Source organism: Rattus norvegicus, chromosome Y, assembly GCF_036323735.1.
Source record: "Rattus norvegicus strain BN/NHsdMcwi chromosome Y, GRCr8, whole genome shotgun sequence".
Taxonomy (NCBI): domain Eukaryota; kingdom Metazoa; phylum Chordata; class Mammalia; order Rodentia; family Muridae; genus Rattus; species Rattus norvegicus.
In genome coordinates, this window is record NC_086040.1 from 5,367,322 (window position 1) to 5,390,797 (window position 23,476).

The 23,476-nt window shown below is 39.6% G+C and overlaps 1 long non-coding RNA gene across 2 annotated transcripts in view; it reads left to right on the forward strand.

The window, feature by feature from the left end:
• The window catches only part of LOC120099596 (uncharacterized), a 29,675-nt gene extending 6,481 nt beyond the window's left edge, over nt 1–23,194 (forward strand). The window contains exons 1-3 of one of the 2 annotated variants that reach the window (XR_010061927.1): nt 11,310–11,401; nt 21,187–21,269; nt 22,805–23,194. This is a non-coding gene — a long non-coding RNA (uncharacterized LOC120099596). Of the gene's footprint in view, nt 1–11,309; nt 11,402–21,186; nt 21,270–22,804 lie in introns of those variants that run through there. The other variant, XR_005498730.2, reaches the window with a different exon arrangement.
• The last annotated feature ends 282 nt before the right edge of the window (nt 23,195–23,476 follow it).

Genomic DNA, 23,476 nt, shown 5'->3' on the forward strand with positions numbered 1-23,476 from the left:
AAAGTGATACACTGTTGACATCCTAAAACTATATGTCGAGCATCTGCTCAAGACAGATGAACCTTCTGCTGTAGGGTCTTAGTAGGCACATGAAATTGTTTATAAACTGTTGGGCATGATCCAATGATGAGCTTAAGAAGATGAACCTAATTTGGGTACATCTATCCACATGATCATTTCACTCACTGAGAGGAACAGGGAAACTTTTATGAGCTCATTAGAGCTCCATTATGTTGGACAAAAAACTTGTGACCTCTTTTTCATATCAATTCCTGAAGTTTGCTTAGCAGCTGGCATACCGTGCTGCTAATTTTAATAGGGCCAGCCCCTTCTAATATCGTAACTGCATTAACAAATATGATGAATCAGGGAGCAAATTAAAGGCAAAGGAACAATTTTGAGTTCAATTATTTGTGGAGAGTCAGGTTTATATTGACACAAAATGGGCTCTTGATGGTTAATCACATAAGCTCCACAGCCATTTTTAGATCCATCTGTAAAAATGTTTGGCACCCCCTGTATAGGAACGCTCAAGGTAACCTTAGAATGATCATGGGATGTTCTTTAAAAAAAGGATAGAAAAGAGTGTTTTGGATAATGATTATCTATCTCTCCATGGAATCCACAGCATATTATATATAGCCCAATCATCCACAGTGCAACACAAGATCTTCATCTGCTGACCTGTGTAGGGCACTATGATCGAGGTTGGGGAAACACAAAAAATTGTACGCACTGTTGGATTCCATTCAGGGCTAATCGTGTAACTGCTGTAGGATAATACTCTACTGATCTAGCTGGAGATGCCTTGAGATAAACTCAAAGCAGAGGGCCATCTTGCCACAACAATCCTGTAGGCTGCATGTAGGTGGCTAGAATGCATAGCACAATGTCTGCACCCTCCTTCCATCGATGTAAAATTATGCCTTGTAATCCTTTTACAACCTTCTTTAAAGCTTCCCTTGCTTCATTAGTCAATTGTCTAGGAGAATCCAAGGCCAAATCCCCAACTTAAGTATTATACAATGGTTTTAGTTCATAATTTGGTAATTTTAAAAAACATCTGACACAATTAATATCATTAAGAGTCTTAAGATTTTCTTTCCTCAATTCAACCTTCTGGGGGACAATAGTATAAGGACTTACTTTTGCTTTTAAATAATTTACAAGATTACCCTCTTGTACCTTTTCCAGGGCAATAATCAATCCCCTACCTTCTAGTAATTTAACTAAATTTCCGTATGATGAATCTAAAATATCTTCATTCTTTGCAGTTAAGAGGATATCATCCATAAAATTGGGCGCAGGAATCTTCTGTCTTATTGGGGCAATGGCATTGCCCACAAAAATTTGGCACATAGAAGGGCTATTGGCCACACCCTGTGGTAAAACTACCCATTCGTTGATCAGGTCTTCAGGATTGCATGATGGAACAAGAAAAGCAAATCTTTCACTATCCCTTGGGCAAAGAGGTATGGAGAAAAAGCAATCTTTTATATTAATCACTACAACAGGCCAACAGGCTGGTAGGTTGCATAAAAGAGGAAGCCCACATTGCACTGGGCCCATGATTTGCATCTGTTGATTAATAACTTGTTAATCATGCAACAGTCTCCATTTCCCTGACTTTTTTATAATCACATATATTGGGGTATTCCAAGGAGATACTGATGGTTTTATATGCTTCGTAGTCACCTTTAGCTGCGGCAAGCTTCTCAGAAGAAGGCAGCCACTGAAAAACCCAAACTGGCTCCTCTGTTTTCCAGGTAATGGGAACCCAACTTCAGCGTCCCCTAGGAAAAACCCAGGTTCTGATTTCTTTCTTTCTGTTGGGCAGTTATAGGGCTTGTCCTAACCTGCAGGTATTTCCCTATTCCTTTGCTGGGAAAATAGCCCATATGTTTCATAATCTTTAGTGAAGTTTCAGAATACTCAATGGTCATTTTGAAACCCATATCTTTCATCAAATCTCTCCCCCAAAGGGAAATGGGCAAATCCAAAACATAGGGTTGCGTAACTCCTGAATCCCGTTCCTGATCTCTCCAACTCAATTGTCTTGCACTCATATCAGAAGGTCTTTCATTACCGAGACCTTGTAATGTTTGAGATGAGGCCTGTACTGGCCATCCAGAGGGCCAATCTTTCTTAGCTATTATACTTCTATCGGCCCCTGTATCCTACAGTCCTAGGATCCTTTTACCATCTACCCTTAGCTCCATTAGTGGGCGTTGGTTTAAACCCAAGGCTAAAAATGTAAGGTCGGATCTTGTGGAACTGAAACCATTCTCTCCCCTCCCTCTAGACTGGGCTACAACTCTTTCATGAAGGCTAAGCAAAAGTAATAGTTGGGCTATTCTCTCCCCAGGGGAAATGGCAGTAATCCCTTTCGGTGATTCTACCATGAACTGGACTACCCCAGTATAATCTGGGTCAGTAACTCCTGGATGGACATGTAGTCCTTTTAAATCTGAAGATTGTCTCCCTATAAGTAACCCTACTCTGCCAGATTCAAGGGGTCCTTTAAAATCAGTTTCTATCAACTGGACCCCCATCCAAGTAGTTAGTACGAGTCTGGCGGTGGAGCAAAGGTCCAGTCCTGCATAGTCCTTTGTGGCTCTCCTTGTCCCCTCGGATGGCAAAGAGACGGCCATCTCTCGTGACTCTGTTCTACATCCTGATTCTCGACTGGCCCATATATTTGTGGGCCCTTGGTTCGTGGGCCCCACTGTCCCTTTTTTGGACATGCTCCACCACAACCCGAGCTAAGAGGCTGCCCGTGGATGTCTTACCGAGCAGCATTCATTAGTGCAATGGTTCTCCTTTTTGCACTTGGGACACAGCCCTTGTTGCCTTGGGCATTGACCACTTCCTATACTGAATAGACTTCTCCTTTCTGGACATTGCCTTTTTAGGTGCCTCTGTTGACCACACTTAGCACACACTCCTGAGCTACCTCCTTTCCTATGGGTCATCTGCATAACAGCACCCGCAAGTCCAGCCTTAGTCAAAGGTCCCCCTATTTCTCTACAGACCTTCATCCAAGTTTCAAGTCCCTTATTCTTGTAAGGAGCGATAGCTCCTCGGTATTCCTTTGTGCACTGTTCATAGGCCAACTGTTTAATCAAGGGCATAGCCGTACTGGGGTCGCCAAAGACTCTACCAGCTGCTTCTACTAATTGGGCTACAAAGTGAGAGAATGGCTCCATAGCCCCTTGAAGGATCTTGATGAGGTGTCCACTCACTTCTCCCTTATTAGGTAAGGATTTCCATGCCTTTGTTGCAACTTCATTAATCTGCTCATAAACCTGTCCTGGATACCCTGTCTTAGCATTGGCAAAGCGTCCCTGACCCAGCAGCATATCTCTATCCCAGGGAGCCTGGCCGCCCCCCACTGCCAACTTACCGTCAGCCTGTTCATTGGCAAACTCAATAAGAAAAGCTCTACAGTCCAAATACTGTCCCAGACTAAGACAGGCCCAAGCAAGTCTAGTCCAATCACTAGGAGTCATGCAAAATCTGTGTAAGACCTCAACCTGAGCTATGGTAAATGAGGCCATAATGGCATATGTCCTGACTGATTCCATCAGGGACTTGTCACCTTTAAGTCTAAAGGCACATGATACCTTTGTTGATTAGCATCCACATAAACAGGATAGGCCAGATGCAGTTCTGTATGGACTGCCTTCCACACTTCTGGGCAGAATGTACTGCCTGAAACTCTACTTCCTCCCTCTATAACTTTGCAGGGAGGAGGAGCTGAGCAGAATTGCCCAGGAAGTTGCTCCGCCATTTTCTTCTGTCTATTCCTTAGAGACTGTTTCTGCATTTGATCTATCAACTCTTGAAATTCTTCTTCTGACTCTGTTTTGTCTGTTTCTTCCTCTGTATCTGTCTTTTCTGAGTCTGTCTCCTTTGTGCTTCCCTGCTTTTCTGACCTCTCCTCTTGAAGCATTTCTAGGGCAGCTTGCCCCTTCTCTATAGTTGCCTGACAACATTTTTGATCCTCAAGGCAACTACGCACTAAGCACCACACTGGATGGACCCCAGGTCTTAGAGTCCCCTATTCCCAGGCAAAATCAAGGTCTTTCACTATTTTTTCCCAACTTGCCCCAGTAAGATGACCAGAGACTGTGAACCAGGGGGCAATGACTTTGCATTCACCCAAAAATCTCTCTATGGTGCTCCTTTTTATTTTTAGTTTCTTATGCTCAAATAGCTCTTGAAGAGCCAGAAACATTGGATGAGACTGTGAGATCCCAATGACAAAAACTTTCTACGCTGCTACGGCTAAATTCACCAAGCGTCTTCCTAATTTTGGTTCGCTGCTACCAAGAACTTTCTTGTTAACTACCCTGAGGATTTATACCCACTTATTTCCCACAGACCTTATGGTCCCACATTAACTTGGGAACTTTCCAGCTCTTTCCTGACTGCAAGAAGTTTTGATTTCAGGAGGTCCCTGTAGGGGACACCACTTGCCGCGCGTAACCTCGATCAGCAAGGAAGACACGAATAGTGAAGATCTTCTTCAAGCAGTTTTACTCAGGAAATTTGATACAATCTTCTGACCCCAGGGAACCCTCGCACCACACTTAAATAGCTAGCGCTGGCCAATCTTATCAAGCCACTTGGGTCATGCAGATAGGCTGTCACTATGCTGAAGCTAGCAGGCCAGGCAGGCATAGCCAAATAAGGACTAGTTTACTACAAGGAGAGCTCACCGTTGGGAGGGTGGAAGGCAGAAACCAGCGCCAACTTTGAGGCCTGGCCCATCGCAGCTGCCTACAGTCGCTTTTCAAGGAATTTACAATAAGAAATGGAAATCCAATATTCATTCAATTAAAGGTCTGTAGGGAAAATACTATGGGAAACAGAGAAAACCTAGAAAATTGAATTGTATGTCACAGAAAAAACCTGTGACATACAGAATAAAAATATTCTCTAGAAGAATCTCCTAAACTCCCTGTTCCTATATCTTTTCTACCCATGACAAGCCCCTGAACAACTTTCTCCATTCAGAACATGAAACCACTAGTGAAGCAGAGAGACGTCTCTAGCTTTAGAGAGATGGAGTACATAAAGATTTCCACTGTGTTACAGGAGACATTCCTGGAAAGTGTTTACTATTTGCCCTATAATTCAGAAAAATTGTGGAGTGATAATAAAGAGGATGAAGAGATTGGAAATGGGGTGAAGGATGCGGGTCTTCTATCTTGGAATAAAAAAACAAGAAAGAAATATGTAGTCCTTTTGGAAAGCTCAGTGATTCCTTGGAAGGGGTTGAGTGGTATTGCTGAAGAGATAGCCTTGATCTGATCCTTCTACATAAGTGAATAAGGAACTGTGAGTCTCTCAGAAGCATCTGGACTTCCCTGTTCTTATGGTACCTGGAAGTCAAAGAGTTTATATCATTCATTTCTTTATTCCAAAAGCCAAGTGTTGTGAAGGGCACAGTTGTTTTCCTGAGAGATCATGACCCTTACTCTTTTTCTCAAGAAGAAAAGGTACTAATGAAGAAAGGAAAAACAAGTATTTTGTCCCTAACTCAAGGTAAACTTCTCTATGATTTGGATACCTATAGTGAAGTTTGTGTCTGACACTGATATTTGGGAGAGAGAAGTCCTTCTATTTGAGAATTCAATAACTTAGTCTTTCCACTAGTATTACTCTGACTTCAGGTTTCCGAGTCAATATTTGTGATCATTTTGCAGCTTTCTTCTCTTTTATATCATTCATTTTTTATATATTTAAGCAAAATTTATTGCTTTTTAACTATATGTTTCTATATATACATTTAAAATATTTTTTCCTTTCCCAGTTCCCTACCAGTTCCATTTACTTCTTCTCTAACCAACCTTTCTGCTGCATTACATTCCCTTGAACTGGGAGACAAACTACGGAAGACAAGGGCTTCTCTTTCCAATGTTGCCGAAAAAGGCCAACCTCTGCAACATATGGATTTGCAGCCATAGGTCAGTCCATGTACTTTCTCTGTATATTGGTTTAGTAATAAAAAGCTCTGGTTCATTGGCATCGTTGTTCTTATGGGGTTTAAAGCACCTTCAGCTCTTCTAATCCTTTTTCAAAATTTAACAACATGTCTGTTTTCAGTTCACTGGTGTGCTACTAGCATTCACTTCTGTATTTGACATGCTGTATCTGTGTCACTCAGTAAATATCGATATCCAGTTCCTTGCAGAATGCAATTCCTACCTTCATCAATCTTATCTAGGTTTTTTTTTTTTTTGTCTGATGTATACATATATACTTTTGGTGGCTCTTACACCTATTAAGTTTATTGGAAAGTTAACATAGATTCTGAACAACTGTGTCAAGAATATAGAATTCAAAAATGAAAATTTCAAAGAGACTTCCCTGTTTTTATGAACCTTTTGAAGTAGACTTTATTTTTTCTCTTATTCAGAGCTGGGGACCGAACCCTGGACCTTTCGCTTGCTAGGCAAGCGCTCTCCACTGAGCTAAATCCCCAACCCTGAAGTAGACGTTTAACTGTTCCTCAAGTAATTCTTTTCCCTGCACATCATCCAGTATCTTACATTTGGCCTGAAGAAAGAATCATCGTAAATCATCCTAAACCCCAATTCTGGCCATTGGAACACTGGAAGCTAGATAGTGTATTACGGATATCAAATGGGACAAGAAACAATATTCAATAGTCCATGCTGTCCTTTGCTCTCCTGATGTCTGGTAATTTTTCGATAAAATAAGAATTTGGGAGATTACCATTTGTAGTAGGTACACAGAATTTACACTATTATACTTACTCTAAAGCTGGGTACCATTTGTGACCATATCATTCCAGAAAATCGTATTCAGAAACAGAATTTTTGAGTACATTGAGAAATATTTACAAAGTCCCATATCATGGAATTTACAATAGGAAATTCAAATACAATATTCAATGAATTATACATCTGTAGGGAAAATACTGGACATTGGGAAACAGAGAAAACCTAGAAAATTGACCTGTATGTCACAGGAATGAACCTGGGAATAAAAATATTATCTAGAAGAATCCCCTACACTCCATGTTCCTAAATCTTTTTCACGCATGCCAAGCCCCACATGGAACCTCTAGTGAAGCAGCGAGAAGTCTCTAGCTTTAGAGAGAAGGAGTACATAAAGATTTCCACTGTGTCACAGGAGACATACCTGGAAAGTGCAAACTTGAATGTGGTCAATGCAAGGAAAGGTATTCATCAGGTAGGCCATGACAGTTTTCAGTGACATCATTATTAGGCATTCCCTGAAAACTCTCTTGTAACCTGGAGAGCACTAGCTTCTTCTGTGATGTCCCAAGTGTTGTTGTGACTGCAACTGCTCTGAGATATTCCTTCAGTTCCTTTAGGGTTTACTCATAGGTCTATACTTCAGAGCAAATTTGAGAGTGATAAGAAAGAAGACGAAGAGAACAGAAATAGCGAAAAAGAAGCTGGTCTTCTGTCTTGGTATTAAAAGCAAGGAAGAAATATGTTGTCCTTTGGAAAGCTCAGTAAGTCCTTTATAGGGGTTGAGTGGTATTGCTGAAGACATAGACTTGATCTGAGTCTTCCACATAAGCTAATCAGGAGCTGGCAGACTCTCCGAAGCATCTGCACTTCTCTGTTCTTATCTGGACTTCTCTTTTCTTATGGTTCTTTGAAGTAAGAGAGTTTATAGCATTAATTACTTTATACCAAAAGCCAAGTGTTGTGAAGGGCATAGCTATTTTCCAGAGACGTCATGACTTTACTCTTTTTGTCAAGAAGTAAAGGTCCTAAGGAAGAAGGGAAAAACAAGCATTGTACCCTTGCTCTGAGTAAACTCCTCCATTCTTTGGATACCTATGGTGCAGTTTGTGTCTGACACTGATATCTGGGATAGAGAAGTACTTGTTGTTGAGATTTCATCATCTCAGTTTTTCCACTAGGATTACTCTGAATTACACTTCAGATTTCTGCGTAAATATGTCTTTTTACTTGGCAGCTTTCTTACTTTTATATCATTCTTTTTTATTTTTTAGCAAAATTTATTGATTTTTTAACTGGATGTTTCTGTATTTACTTTTAAAATATTATTTCCTTTCCCAGTTTCCTGCCCATAAGGTTAATACCTGTTCCATTTCCTTCTTTTCAAACCAGCTTTTCTGCCGCAATGCATTCCCTTGAACTGGGTGACAAAGTAGGGAATACAAGGGCTTTTCTTTCCAATGTTGCCCAAAAAGGCCATCTTCTGCCACATATGCTTTTGGAGCCATAGGTTAGTCCATGTACTTTCTTTGTATATCGGTCTATTATGAGAAAGCGCTGGTTCACTGGCATTGTTGTTCTTTTTGGGTTGAAAGCACATTCAGCTCTGCGAATCCTTTTTCAAAATTTACCAACAAGAGGTCTGTTTTCAGTTCACTGGTTTGCGACTTGCATTCACTTCTGTATTTCACATGCTGTATCTATGTCTCTCAGGAAGTATCTAAATCCAGGTCCTGGCAGAATGCACTTCTTCCTTCATCAATGTTACCTAGTTTTCTTGGCAGATGTGTACGAATATAGTTTTGGTGGCTCTTACACCTATTTCATCCATTGGAATGTTCACATGGATTTTTCCCAACTGTGTCAAGAATGTAGAATTAAGAAATGACAATGCAAATAGACTCCCTCCTGTTTTTATGAACAAACATATAACTGGTCCTCAGGCCATTCTTCTTCCTGCCCATCATTCAGTATCTTACTTTTGGTTTTCCTGATGTCTGGTAATTTTTTGTTAATATAGGATTTTGGAGTTTATCATTTGAAGTAGGTATACAGTATTTACACTGTTATACTCACTCTATAGCTGGGCCCCCTTTGTGACCAAAATGACAAGCCCCTGACTAACTTTCTGCATTCAGAACATGTAACCACTAGTGAAGCAGAAAGAAGTCTCTAGCTTCAGATAGATGGAGTACGTAAAGGTTTCCACTGTGTTAAAGGAGATGGATCTGGAAAGGACACCCTCGAATCTAGTCAATGTAAGGGAAGCTGTTCAGCAGGTAAGCCATGGCATTTCTCACTTTTATCACCATTAGGCCCTCTCTGAAAAGTCTCTTGTAACCTGGAGAGTCCTAGCTTCTTCTGTGATGTCACAACTGTTGTTATGACTGAAACTGTCTCTCAGAAATCCTTCAGTACCTCGAATTCAGAGCAAATTGGGGAGTGATAACAAAGAGGATGAAGAGATTGGAAATGGAGAGAAGGAAACTGGCCTTCTGTCTTGGTATAAAAAACAAGGAAGAAATATATGGTTTTTGGGAAATCTCAGTGAGTCTTTGGTAGGTGTTGAGTGGTATCACTGAAGAGATAGCCTTATTCTGACCCTTTCACATATGGGTATCAGAAGATAGGAGCCTATCAGAAACATCTGGACTTCACTGTTCTTATAGTTTCTGGAAATCAGTGGGATTATATCATTCATTTCTTTATTCCAAAATCCAAGTGTTGTTAAGGGCACAGTTGTTTTTCTGAGAGCTCATGACCTATACTCTTTTCGTCAAGAAGAAAAGGTCGTAAGGAAGAAGGGTAAAACAAGTATTAAATCCCTAACTCAAGGTAATCTCCACCGTGTTTGGACATCTATAGTGCAGCTTGTGTCTGACACTGCTATTTGGGAGAGAGACGTGCATTTAGTTGAGACTTCATCATCTCAGTCTTTCCACTAGTATTACTATGATTAATAATTGTGATGACTTTGCAGCTTTTTTTCTTTTATATCATTCATTTTTTATATTTTAGCAAAATTAATTCCTTTTTAACTAGATGTTTCTATATATACATTTAAAATACAGTTTCCTGATCATAAGTTCCCTACCAGTTCCATTTCCTTCTTCTCTAACCAGCCTTTCTGCTGCATGACATTCCCTTGAATTGGGAGACAAACTAGGGAGGACCGAGGGCATCATTTCCATTGTTGCCCAAAAAGGCCATCCTCAGCAACATATGCATTTGGAGTGGTAGGTCAGACCACATACTTTCTTTGTATATTGGTCTAGTAAGCAAAAGCTCTGGTTCACTGGAATTGTTGTTCTTATGGGGTTGAAAGCACCCTCAGCTCTTCTAATCCTTTTTCAAAATTTAACAACTAGAGGTAAATTTTCAGTTCACTGGTTCACTACCAGCATTCACTTCTGTATTTGACATGCTGTATCTGTGTCTCTCAGTAAATATTTATATCTGGTTCCTGGCAGAATGCACTTCTCTCCTTCATCAATTTTATCTAGCATTGTTGGCTGATGTATACATATAAACTTTTGGTGGCTCCTACACCTAGACGTTTAAGTAGAAAGTTAACATGCATTCTGCCCAACTATGTCAAGAATGTAGAATTCGCAAATGACAATTTCAAATACACTTTCTCTTGTTTTAATGAACCCATTGAAGTACATGTTTAACTAGTCCTCAAGACATTTTTCTCCCTTCCCCTCATCCAGTATCTTACGTTTGAGCTTAAGAAAGAATCATTTTAAATCATCCTACCCTCACTTCTGGGCATGTAAACACTGGAACCTTGATAGAGTGGATTGATGTCAAATGGGACTAGAGAACCAAATTCAATAGTCCATCTTGTCCTTTGATTTCCTGATGTCTGTTAAGTTTTCGATAAAATAAGGATTTGGTAGTTTCTCATTTGACGTTGGAATACTGTATTTACACTGTTATACTCACACTATATCTGGGCCCCCTTTTTGAACAAAATCATTGGAGAAAATGGTATTGGAAAACAGAATATTTGAGTACACCCTGAGGAATATTTACACACCCCCTTAAGAAGCAAATTACAATAAGCAATTGAAATACAATTTTCATTCAATTAAAGGTTTATAGGGAAAATACTTTGGGAAACATAGAAAATCTAGAAAATTGAACTGTATATCAAAGCAATGAAGCTGGGAATAAAAATATTATCTTGAAGAACTTCCTACACTCTATGGTCATAAATATTTTCTACCCATGTCAAGACCCTGACTAACTTTCTCCATTCAGAATATGTAACCACTAGTGAAGCAGAGAGAAGTCTCTAGCTTTAGAGAGATGGAGTACATAAAGGTTTCCACTGTGTCACAGGAGACAGACCTGGAATGGGCACCCTCGAATCTGGTCAATGTAAGGAAAGCTGTTCAGCAGGGAGGCCATGGCATTTCTCACTGGCATCACCATTAGGCCCTCCCTGAAAACTCTCTTGTATCCTGGAGAGCCCTAGCTTCTTCTGTGATGTCACAACTGTTGTCAAGACTGCAACTGCCTCTCAGAAATCCTTCAGTACCTCTAGGGTATACTAGTTGGTCTCTAATTCAGAGCAAATTGGGGAGTGATAACAAAGAGGATGAAGAGATTGGAAATGGAGAGAAGGAAGCTGGCCTTCTATCTTGGTATAAAAAGCAAGGAATAAATATGTGGTTTTTGGGAAAGCTCAGTGAGTCTTTAGTAGGTGTTGAGTGGTATCCCTGAAAAGATAGCCTTGATCTGAGCCTTCCCTAAATGGGATCAGAAGCTTGGAGCCTCTCAAAAGCATCTGGACTTTCCTGTTCTTATGGTTCCTGGAAGACAATGGGTTTATATCATTCATTTCTTTATTCCAAAAGCCAAGTGTTGTGAAGGGCATATTTGTTTTCCTGAGAGCTCATGACCGTTACTCTTTTTGTCAAGAAAAAGAGGTCCTAAGGAAGAAGGGAAAAACATCTATTGTATCCTAAGCTCAGAGTAAACTCCTCCATGCTTTGGATACCTATAGTGCAGTTTGTGTCTGACACTAATATTTTGGAGAGAGAAGTGCTTCTAGTTGAGACTTCATCATCTCAGTCTTTCCACTAGTATTACTCCGACTACCACTACAGATTTCCAAGTCAATATGTTTGATTACTTGGCATCTTTCTTTTCTTTTATGTTATTCATAATTTTAGCAAATTTTATTGCTTTTTATAACCGATGTTTTTATATTTACATTTAAATATTATTTCCTTTCCCAATTTCTTCCCTTAAGATCCCTACCTGTTCCCTTTTCTTACTTCTCTAACCAGTCTTTCTGTCCATTGACATTCCCTTGAACTGGGAGAAAAACTAGGGAGGACCAAGGGCATCATTTCCATTGTTGCCCAAAAAGCTCATCCTCTGCCATAGGGCAGTCCATGTACGTTCTTTGTATATTGGTCTGGTATGCGAAGGCTGTGATTCATTGTAATTGTTGTTCTTTTGGGGTTGAAAGCAACTTCATCTTTTCTAATCCTTTTTCAATATGTACCTAAAAGAGTTCCATTTTCAGTTCACTGGTTTGCTACTAGCATTTACTTTTGTATTTGACATGTTGTATCTGTGTTTCTCAGTAAATATCTATATCCAGTTCCTGGAAAAATGCACTTCTTAGCTTTATCAATCTTATCTAGTTTTGGTGACTGATGTATATATATATAATTTGGGTGGCTCCTACACTTATGTTGTTAAGTGAAATGGGAATTCTCCCCAACTACATTACGAATGTAGAATTCACACATGACAATGCAAATAGACTCTCTCCTGTTTTTATGAACCTATTGAAGTAGACATTTAACTGGTCCTCAAGCCATTCTTCTCCCCGCCCATCATCTGTTAGATTAAGTTTGGCCTATAAAAAATAATGGTAAAACATCCTAAACATTCGAGTCTGGCCATGTGAACACTGGAAACTAGATAGGGTAGTACTGATATCAAATGTGACTAGAGAACCGAATTCAATAGTCGATGTTGTCCTTTGCTTTCCTGATGTCTGGTAATTTTTCAATATAATGAGGATTTGGGAATTCATCATTTGAAGTAGGTACACAGTATTTACACTGTTATACTCACTCTATATCTGGGCCACATCTGTGACTAAAGACATTGGAGAAAATTTAATTGGAAAACAAAATTTTTGATTACACATTGAGGATCATTTACAAAGTCCCTTATCAAGGAATTTACAATAAGAAATTGAAATACAATATTCATTCAAATAAAGGTCTGTAGAGAAAATTCTGGCCCTTGTGAAAGAGAGAAAGCCCAGAAAATTGAACTGTATGTCACAGGAATGAACCTGGGAATAAAAATATTATCTAGAAGTATCGCCTACACTCCATGTTCCTAAATCGTTTCTACCCATGCCAAGCCCCTGTCTAACTTTCTCCATTCAGAGCATGTTACCACTAGTGAAGCAGAAAGAAGTCTATACTTTAGAGTGATGTAGTACGTACAGGTTTCCACTGTGTTACAGGAGACATACCTGGTAAGGGCCCCCTCGAATCTCTCTAGTCAAGGTAAAGAAAGGTGTTCAGCATGTAGACCACGGTAGTTCTCAGTGATATTATCATTAGGACCTCCCTGAAATCTTTCTTATAACCTGGTGATCCCTATCTCCTTCTGTTGTCATGACTGCAATGCCCCCTCAGATTTTCCTCCAGTACCTCTAGTGTTTACTAATTGGCTTCTAATTCAAAGCCAATTTAGGAGTGAGAACAAAGAGGATGAAGAGATATGAAATGGGGAGAAGGGAGCTGGCCTTCTGTCTTGGTATAAAAAAACAAAGAAGAAATATGTGGTCCTTGGGAAAGCTTTCTTGTTAGGTGTTGAGGGATATCACTGAAGAGATAGTCTTTATCTGTGCCTTCCACATATGGGAATCAGGAGCTGGGAGCCTCTCAGAAGCATCAGGACTTCCCTGTTCTTTTGCTTCGTGGAAATCAGAGAGTTTATAGCATTCATTTCTTCATTCCAAAAGTCAAGTGTTGTGAAGGGCACAGTTGTATCTCTGACAGGTCATGGACTTTATACTTTTTGTTAAAAACAGATAGTTACTAAGGAAGATGGGATGGATAAATATTGTGTCCTCAGCTCACAGTAAACTCTTCAATGTTTTTGATACCTATATTGCAGTTTCTGTCTGACACTTCTATCTGGGAGAGTGAAGTGCTCTAGGTTAGACTTCATCATTTCAATCTTTCCACTAGTATTACTCTGACTATAATTTTAGATTTCCAAGTCAATAGGTATGACTAGTTGGCAGTTTCTTTTCTTTTATATCTTTCATTTTTTATCAAATTTTATTTCTTTTCTTAACTGGATGTTTCTATATTTACATTTATATGTTATTTCCTTTCCCAGTTTCCTGCCCATAAGATCCCTAACTGTCCCCCCTCCCCTTTTTTATAATCCTCTTTACTACCCCTTGACATTACCTTGAACTTGGTGTCAAAGCAAGGGAGGACCAAGTTCTTCTCCTTCCTTTGGTTCCCACCAAGTCCATCCTTTTCCACATATGCAGTTGGAGCCATAGCTCTGTCCATGTACATTCCTTGAATATTGGTCTAGTTTCAGAAAGCTCTGGTTCATTGGCATTGTTGTTCTTATGGTTTCAAAGCCCCTTCAGCTCTTGTAATCTTTTCTGAACATCTACAAACAAGAAGTCCATTTTCAGTTCGCTGGTTTGCCACTCGCATTCACTTCTGTATTTGGCATAATCTAGCTGTGTCTCTCAGGAAATATCTATATCTGATTCCTGGCACAATGCATTTCTTACCTTCATCAATCTTGTCTAGTTTTGGTGGCTGATATATATATATATATGTACTTTTGTTGGCTCCTACAGCTATGAGTTTAGCTGGAATATTAACATGGTTTCTGCGTATCTAGGTCAAGACTGTAGAATCCACAAATGGCAACACCAAATAGACTCCAACCTGTTCTTTTGAAACTACTGAAATTGAGGCTTCACTGCTCCTCAAATCATTCCTCTCCATGTCCAGCCTCCTATATCTTATGCTTGGCCTTAAGAATGAATCATGGTAAAATATTCAAAACCCTCAAGTATGGCAATGAAACAGAGGAAGGTAGATATTGTAGAACTGATATCAAATGGTACTAGAGAACCGAATTCTATAGTCCATATGGTCCTTTCCTTTCTTGATGTCTGGTAATTTTTGGATAAATAAGGATTTGGGAGTGTATCATTTGAAGTACGTACACAATATTTACACTGCTTTGCTTACTCTATAGTTGGGGCCCCTTTGTTCCCAAAATCATTGCAGAAAATGGAATTGGAAAACAGAATTTTTTAGTACACATTCAGGAATATTATATAGTCTCCTATCATGGAATGTAAAATAAGAAAATATAATATAATATTCATTCTATTAAAGAATTATAGGGAAAATTCTAGTGTTTTGGAAACAGAGATATATGAGAAAATTGAACTATAGGCCATAGGAATGGACCTGTGAATAAAATTATTATTCAGAAGAATCTCGTCCACTCCAGGGTTCTAAATATTATCTACCCATGCCAAGCCCCTGTCTATCTTTCTTCATTCAGAGCATGTAACCAATAATGAAGCGAAGAGAATTCTATAGCTTTAGAGAGATATAGCATGTAAAGTTTTCCACTGTGTAAGAGGAGACACTCCTGTAAAGTGCACCCTTGAATATAGTCAATGTTAGTAAAGCAGTTCAGCAGGTAGTCCATGGAAATTCTCAATGATACCATCATTTGGCCGACCCTGAAAAAAATCTCCTGTGTCCTGCAGAGCCCTGGCTTCTTCTATGATGTCACATGTGTTGTTGTGACAGCAATTTAATCTCAGACATTCCTTCAGTACCTCTAGGGTTAAGTAATTCGTCTCTAATTCAGAGTAAACAGCCATTGGGGGGGGGGGACAAAGAGCATGAATTGTTCAGAGATGAGGAGAGGGAAGCTGGCCTTCTGTCTTCATAATACAAAAGGAAGAAATGTGTAGTCTATGGGAAAGCTCATTGAGTCATGGGTAGGAATTGAGTGGGTTGGCTGAAGAGATAGCCTTATCCTGAGCCTTCCACATATGGGAATAAGGAGCTGGGAACATCTGAGAATCATCTGAACTTCCCTGCATGTTATGGTTCCTGGATATCAGAGTTTATATATCATTAATTTCTTTATCCCTAAAGCCAAGTTTTAGGAAGGGAATAGTTGTTTACCTGAGAGCTCATGGCTCTCATTCTTTTTTCACAGAAGAAAAAGGTCCTAAGTAAGAAAGGAAAGACAAGTATTATGTCCTCAGCTCAGAGCAACCTCCTCCATGATTTGGATTCATTTAGCGCAGCTTGTGTCTGACACTGACCTAAGGATGGAGGGAAGGACAATTATTGTGTCCCTGCTCACAGTAAACTCTACCATGTTTTGGATATCTATAGTGCAGTTTCTGTTTGACACTGATATCTAGGAGAGAGAAGTGCTTCTAGTTGAGTCTTCATCATCTCAGTCTTTTCTCTAGTATTACTCTGACTATCTCTTCTTCTCAGTGACTTTTTAGATTTTCAGTCAATAGGTATGAGTAGCTGGTCATGTTCTTGTCTATAATTTCTTTCATTTTTTTATTTTTTAGCAAATTTTATTTCTTTTTTTAATTGGATATTTCTATATTTATATTTCAAATGTTATTTCCTTTCTCAATTTCCTGCCCATAAGATCCCTAACCAGTCTTGTCCCCTTGTTCTATTACTCCCCTTACTGCCCCTTTACATTCCATTGAACTGGGAGTCAAACCCAGGGAGAACAAATGGTTTCTTCTTCCATTGATGTTCAAGAAGGACATACTCTGCCGCATAAACAGTTCAAGCCGTAATTCTTTCCATGTACCACCTTTGAATATTGGTTTAGTACAAGAAAGCACTGGTTCATTGGCATTGTTGTTCTTATGCGTTTGAAAGCCCCTTCACCTCCTGTAATCCTTTCTCAAAATCTACCAACAAAAGATCCATTTTCAGTTCACTTATTCGCCACTAGCATTCACTTCTGTATTTGACATGCTCTAGCTTTGTGTATATATATATATATATATATATATATATATATATATATATATATATATATAGAGAGAGAGAGAGAGAGAGAGAGAGAGAGAAAGATAGAGATAGAGATAGAGATAGAGAGAGAGAGATGTCTTGGCTCCTAAAGTTATGACGTAAAGTGGAATTTTAACATGGATTCTGTGCAACTAAGTCAAGAATATAGAATCCACAAATGACAATGCCAAATAGGCTCCCTCCTGTTCTTATTAACTTACTGAAGTTGAGGTTTCACTGGTCCTCAAGCCATTTTTTTCCCTACCCATCCTCCTGCATCTTATGTTTGTCCTTAAGAAAGAGTCATGGTCAAGCACCAAAATCCTCAAATCTGGCCCTGGAACACTGGAAGGCAGATAGTGCAGTGCTGATTTCAAAAGTGACATCATCATTATGCCCTCCCTGAAAACTCTCTTGTAACCTCGAGATCCCTAGCTTCTGTTATGTCACAAGTGTTGTTATCTGGCAGATTTCTTTTCTTTTCTCTTCTTTTTCTTTAATTTTTTGGAATTTTTTTTGCTTTTTTTAATTGGATATTTCTATATTTACATTTCAAATATTATTTCCTTTCCCAGTTTCTTTTCCATAAGTGCCTTATCTGATCCCCCTCCCCTTCTTTGATAACACCCCTTCCTGGCTCCTGACATTCCACGCACTGAGAGTCCAACCAATGCAGCACCAAGGGCTTCTCCTTCCACTGGTGCCCAACAAGGCTGTTCTCTGGCACACACGCAGTTGGAGACATATGTCTGTCCATGTATATCTTTGAGTATTGCCTTAGTACACGAAAGCTCTGGTTTGTTGGTACTGTTTTTCTTATGGGGTTGAAAACCCCTTAAGCTCTTGTAATCAATTCTCCAATTCCACCAACAAGAGGTCTGTTTTCAGTTCAGTGGTTTGCTGCTAGTATTCACCTCTGTATTTGACATGGTCTAGCTGTGACTGTCAGAATAGATCTACAGCTGGTCCCTCTCAACATGCTCTTCCTAGCATCATCAATCTTATCTAGTTTTGTCGGCTGCTATACATACATACATATATGCATCTTGTGTAATTTGAGCTTTTGGGCCAATGTTCACTGTTGATGATTGCATACCATGTGTCTTTTTCTATGATTGAGTTGCCTCACTCAAGATAATATTTTCTTGTTCCATCCATTTGTCTATGCATTTCTTGAAATCATTGTTTTTGATAGCTGAGTAGTATCCAATTGTGTAGATGTACCCCATTTTCTGTATCCATTCCCCATAAATGTCATCTGGTTTCTTCCCAGCTTATGCATATTATAAATAAGGCTGCTATGTACATAGTTGAGCATGAGTCTTTGTTGAATTTTGCAGCATCTTTTCTGTATATGCTCAGGAGGGGTATAGCTGAGTCCTCAGTTTGTGCAATGTCCAATTTTCTGAGGAACCTGCAGACTGATTTCCAGAATGGTTGTACCAGTTTGTAATCCAACCAACAATGCGGAGTGTACCTCTTTTTCCACATCCTAATCAGAATCTGCTGTCACCTGAGCTTTTAATTTGAGTCATTCTGACTTGTGTGAGGTGGAATCTCAGGGTTGTTTTCTTTAACATCTCCTTGGTGACTAAGTATGATGAACATATCTTTAGATGCTTCACAGATTTTTGATGTTCCTAAGTTGAGAAATCTTTGTTTAGTTCTGGACCATAATTTTCATAGGGTTGTTTGTCTCTCTTAAGTCTAACTTCTTGGGTTCCTGGTATGTATTGCATAATGGCCGTCTATCAGATGTAGGATTGGTATAGACCTTTTAACAGTGTCCTTTGGCAGGCAGTTTTCTACTACATTGAAGAACTCTCAGTTAGTGAACTAGAACAGGGACAGGCTCCTTCCTGACTTCCATACATATCCTGAACAGTAATTGGGGGAATTAAACAACCATGTTATACCCCTACAAGGCATGTCTAATGAATTTGTGTGTCTAGAGAGACCTATCAGTGATTCTGGGTATCTGTCCAGGAAATGTAGGCTGACAGAGTTTGTAGTTTTCATCTTGGCTTCTGTAACATCAGGCCATGCTGTTGTGAAGCCAAATTACACCTGTGCAGCTGTGAATAGGCCTTAGGATGCTGTCTCCTTGGATTTCTGAAGCATTGCTAAGGGATCCTGAGGAAATCAGCACCCCTTGCTCAACAGAGCTCTGGGAAAGGTCACACTATTGCTTTATCTCTATATGAAGCTAGGTCAAAAGACCACCTGTCAGGAATATTCTTGAATATCCTTCAGTGTGCTAGCATGGGAGTGCACTGAAATACTATGCAGGAGAGGTGTGGGAACCACCTCAACACTTCCATTAGAGGTCAGAGAGATGAGCTGTGTTTGCATTTGATTGAATGTATTTTCTTGGCCTTTGGCTTTGATCATGCAGATCTATTGTCTCATACTACATTGTTCATTTGGCCAAGTTGTCGGGAAAGCAACACTCACAATTGTTTCCCATCCTCCTTCATAGGGTCATAGATATTCTTCAACCATTCATATCTTATATTCTAGATTAACTGACCTAACTTTTCTTCAATAAGGACATCTCTGTTATTCCTACATCATGTGTGTGCATGTGTGTGTGAGTGTGTGTGTGTGTGTGTGTGTGTGTGTGTGTGTGTGTTTGTGTGCTTAAATGGTCAGTATGTATGCAAGTTTACAGAAACCTTGTCACTGAAAGGAGTCCATGTTTGACATCTATAAACTGTGGATGGGGCACCATCCAAATATTCTCGCACAACATGACCTTCTAGAAAAAGTAGCATAATCTGAAATAAAATAATACACTTGAAAGTAAAACTTGGAGGAAATGCCCTGGCATGGTTACATTATCAGTGTTAACTGTGACATTTTTCTCTTGGCTTTTGTGGCCAGACATGAAAGCTCTGAAGCAAAGTTGCATCCTGTTGATCTTTGAATAAGCGGAAGGAGGCTATCAACTTGGTCACATGAAGCATATGAGAGGTGTGACAAGACAGTATCAGGCCATTGTGACACTGCCCTCCCAATGGAAACATGGAAGTGTTGACAACCATGAAGTGGGAGTCTCATGTCTGAACTTTGACACCCAGTGAGGCAAAGTGTAACCTATCAGTTAACTTCCTGAGTACCATCCACAAGCCAAGGGTAGGCTCAGATGAAGCACCTTTAAAGATAGGTACTGTTCCTTGTGAGCTACTTTTCAGGGTATGTGGAAGACCATTCAGCCTCCGGTGACATGGGAGATCAGAGTAATGAGAGGCAGACAGAGGGGACAAGTCAGTGTTAGTTTTTAAGGACCAAAATAACTGCATTATCCAGGCTAAGGATTTGCTCATGGAAGTGTAGTGTTTCACATTGGTAGAGGCCAATCTTTATGAAGTCTCAATAGCACAACTGGCTCCAGGCTTCTCTCTTAGTTACTAAGATTTACAGGCAGACATTTATACCTTGTCTTCTAGATACACAAATTATTTTCTGGCTTCATATACACAAGGCATATTTTCTCTCTCTCTCTCTCTCTCTCTCTCTCTCTCTCTCTCTCTCTGTATGTGTCTTTCTCTGTCACTCTGTCTCATCTCTCTTTCTCCTTCTGTCTGCCTCTCTTTCCTATTTTTCAGCTTTCCCAAAACAGTCTTTACTAATAGGTCATGCCAGTTTATGCTTGATTCTCTCATAAACACCAGTGAGATCTGAACTTTCTGGCTACTGGAGAACCACAATTAAAAATAGAATTGATGTCCAAATCTACTATACTAGAACTTTAACAACTGAGAAGACATAGAATATTCAACAAGACCCGACAAGCCAAGGGGCCAAGGATCATGTATGGAAGGAAAATTTTCAGAGATCAAAGAAATGCATGCCAGGCTGACCATGGGCTTGATTCTCTTTACAGGGACAGCCAACATCAGGAGAAAGTTAACATGGGACTTTAATAAACATGCATTGTGTAATAATACCAAGACTCTTCCCTTACGTTACCCTTCCCTCTCTGCATTTTCCTAATGGATGTTGTACATAAATGTAGTAGTGACTGCCTGTCAGGAGTATAGAAGTTGTCACATGTGGCACCCAAATGAAGAATTTGACTTTTCTACCCTGGCAGAAGCTCCTTACCAATGATCTACAACATTGTTTTCCCTATTACTGCTGCTATGTTTTGTGTGTGTGTGTGTGTGTGTGTGTGTGTGTGTGTGTGTGTGTGTATTATCTTGCCGTTCTGTCTGTCTTTCTGTCTTTCTCTCTGTCTGTCTCTTTCATGATACCTCTCTATACTTCAATTGACTTCTTAATTGCTCATTCCAAGATTGACCCATCTTGCTTTCTCTGTTTCCTTTGAATAGTCATATTACACCTGTGTTAATCAATGAACCTGCAGCCAGAACTGTGTACCACTGATCACATCACAACAAGCCTCATGGCTAAAGTAAGTAATTTTCCAGGCTCTGAGGGAAGTTTTAATCGGAATTTATATGTTTTCTGTGTTTTTTACTGCCCTACCCACTGCAGTCTGTGGATCTTCCCCAAGTCTTTGCTTAATTGTATTTTTCTTTGTACCTGGCCTACTGAGAAGACATCATCCCAACCCTCCATCATTACTTAGCAGGAGAAATAGATGAAGAATTTGGAAAATTGGTCATTTAGCTACAGATTATGTCCCCTGAGATGGATTAACTGTGTCGAATCATCGCATCACTGACAAGCATTCTGAACAATGTTCTCAGTTTATTTTCTTCTTTGTCATTTTGAGTGTGTTACCTAAGGTGGGGAGGACCATTTGTGAGTTGTGTTTGAAAATTGAGTCTTCACTCTTCATGCATGAAGGTGGTAAAAATTACAATAGATCAGTGATATCTCTGGGTTAGAAGGGATAGTGATATAAAGTCTTCCCTTGTGTCTCAGGCAAAGATCTTTGAAAGGGCAACTTGGCTTGTTTATTTGGATAAGATCTAGTTAAGGGGTCGTTATGTGCTGTTAAAGTGGACTCTCTTCTGGATACACTAATGTATGCTGGAATTTCCATGGTATTCTCTGTAATGTTACAACTGTTATGGAACAGAAACTGCCCTTGTGGCATTTATTTAGTACTTATTGGTTTACCCACACAAATGTTTTTCAGGATGATCAAGCTATTTACAAAGAAAACAGGGAGCATGGAGAGACAAAAGAGAGAGGAAGAAGAAATTAAGATACTTTCTTGTTATACAAGTGAAAACATAAATTATCTGGTGGAAAAGGGCAAGTGAGAGTAGTGGGCTGATTCTGAGGGGCTTCCTAGAGGAGGTGTTCCTGGCTAAGGCCTTCCAGGAGTAGGACTTATGACCTGAAGCCTCTTGATTCCTAAAGAAGAGACACAGTTTCAGGAATATCTGATGAATTTTTGGCACAGCCAGGAATTGTCAAGCATGAAGCTGGTCTATAATCAGTTCCCTAATTTCATTCTAAATGAGGAAGAATACCAATAAGAGCTCCAGGGGTAAAAGCTTTGACTCTCAGGATAGAGTATTGAATTTTATCTTCAGAAGATTCCTGGACATGCCATTGGAATTTTATGATAAGAATGGAGAAATTACTACTCACCTGGACATGCATCAAGGTCTCTGACTCTTTCTCTTGAACAAACATGATTAAGGCTTGGTGGTCCTAAACACTATGGACTCCAGGATTTACCTACATCCCATCAGATATGAACTGAAAATATCCACCATTTCTTAATCTCTTGGTCTGATTTTGTTGTTAAGGGCCAGGGGGACTGCAGAAGGGAGTGAGGTTTATGTCTAGCGATCATGGTTGGGAGTAAGAAAATAACAAATAGGTCCAGCTTGAAGAGAGCTATCCTCCACTTTCAGTGCTTCCAAGTGTCTGTAGATTTCCCCTTTCATCATGCTTCACTGGGGGACTAGCATTTTCTCTTCTGTGTCTGGGCCATTACTTTGCATGTTCCCTTGGGTTTATCTACAGGGTCTGCTGAGAAGATATCATCCCAACCTTCCACCATCAGTGAGCAAGTACAACAGATTAAGAAGTTTGAGAAATTGACTAATGAGCTCCAGAAGATGACCTGTGCATTGGGTAAACTCCCAGGAATGCTGACCCATTGCACCAACAGCTTTTGGACAAAAGATAGCTACTATGCCCACTTCTTTGTTGACTGTCCTGACCCCTCTGTGTTAACCTCAATTTTCTCACACCACAGGAAAATGCAAGTGTAATGTCCTCATGTACAAATAATTTTCTTATGTGCCTCTCAGAGGCAGGACATGAAGAAAGGATAGGAGTGTGATAAGAATCTATTTACTTTCTCAGAAATGCAGAAGAGGTGTTTTGAATAAATGTCATTGCATACGGCAAGTATTGTGTGAGCTCTCATCATGGATTTTAATAGACAGAACATGCATTTTCTGTCCTCAGAGGAATACAAAAAGGTGGTTAGCTACAGAAGCACAGTAACTTAAACTTTGATAAGTAAACTTTTATGTATTTATTTTCAAGATTTATTTTATTTGATTTGTATGAGTATTCTGTAACTGTGAGACAGAACAGAAGTGGGCATCAGATGCCATTATACATGGTTGTATGCCATGATGTTTTTGCTGGGAATTAAACAAATGACCTATGGAAAAGCAGTCAGTG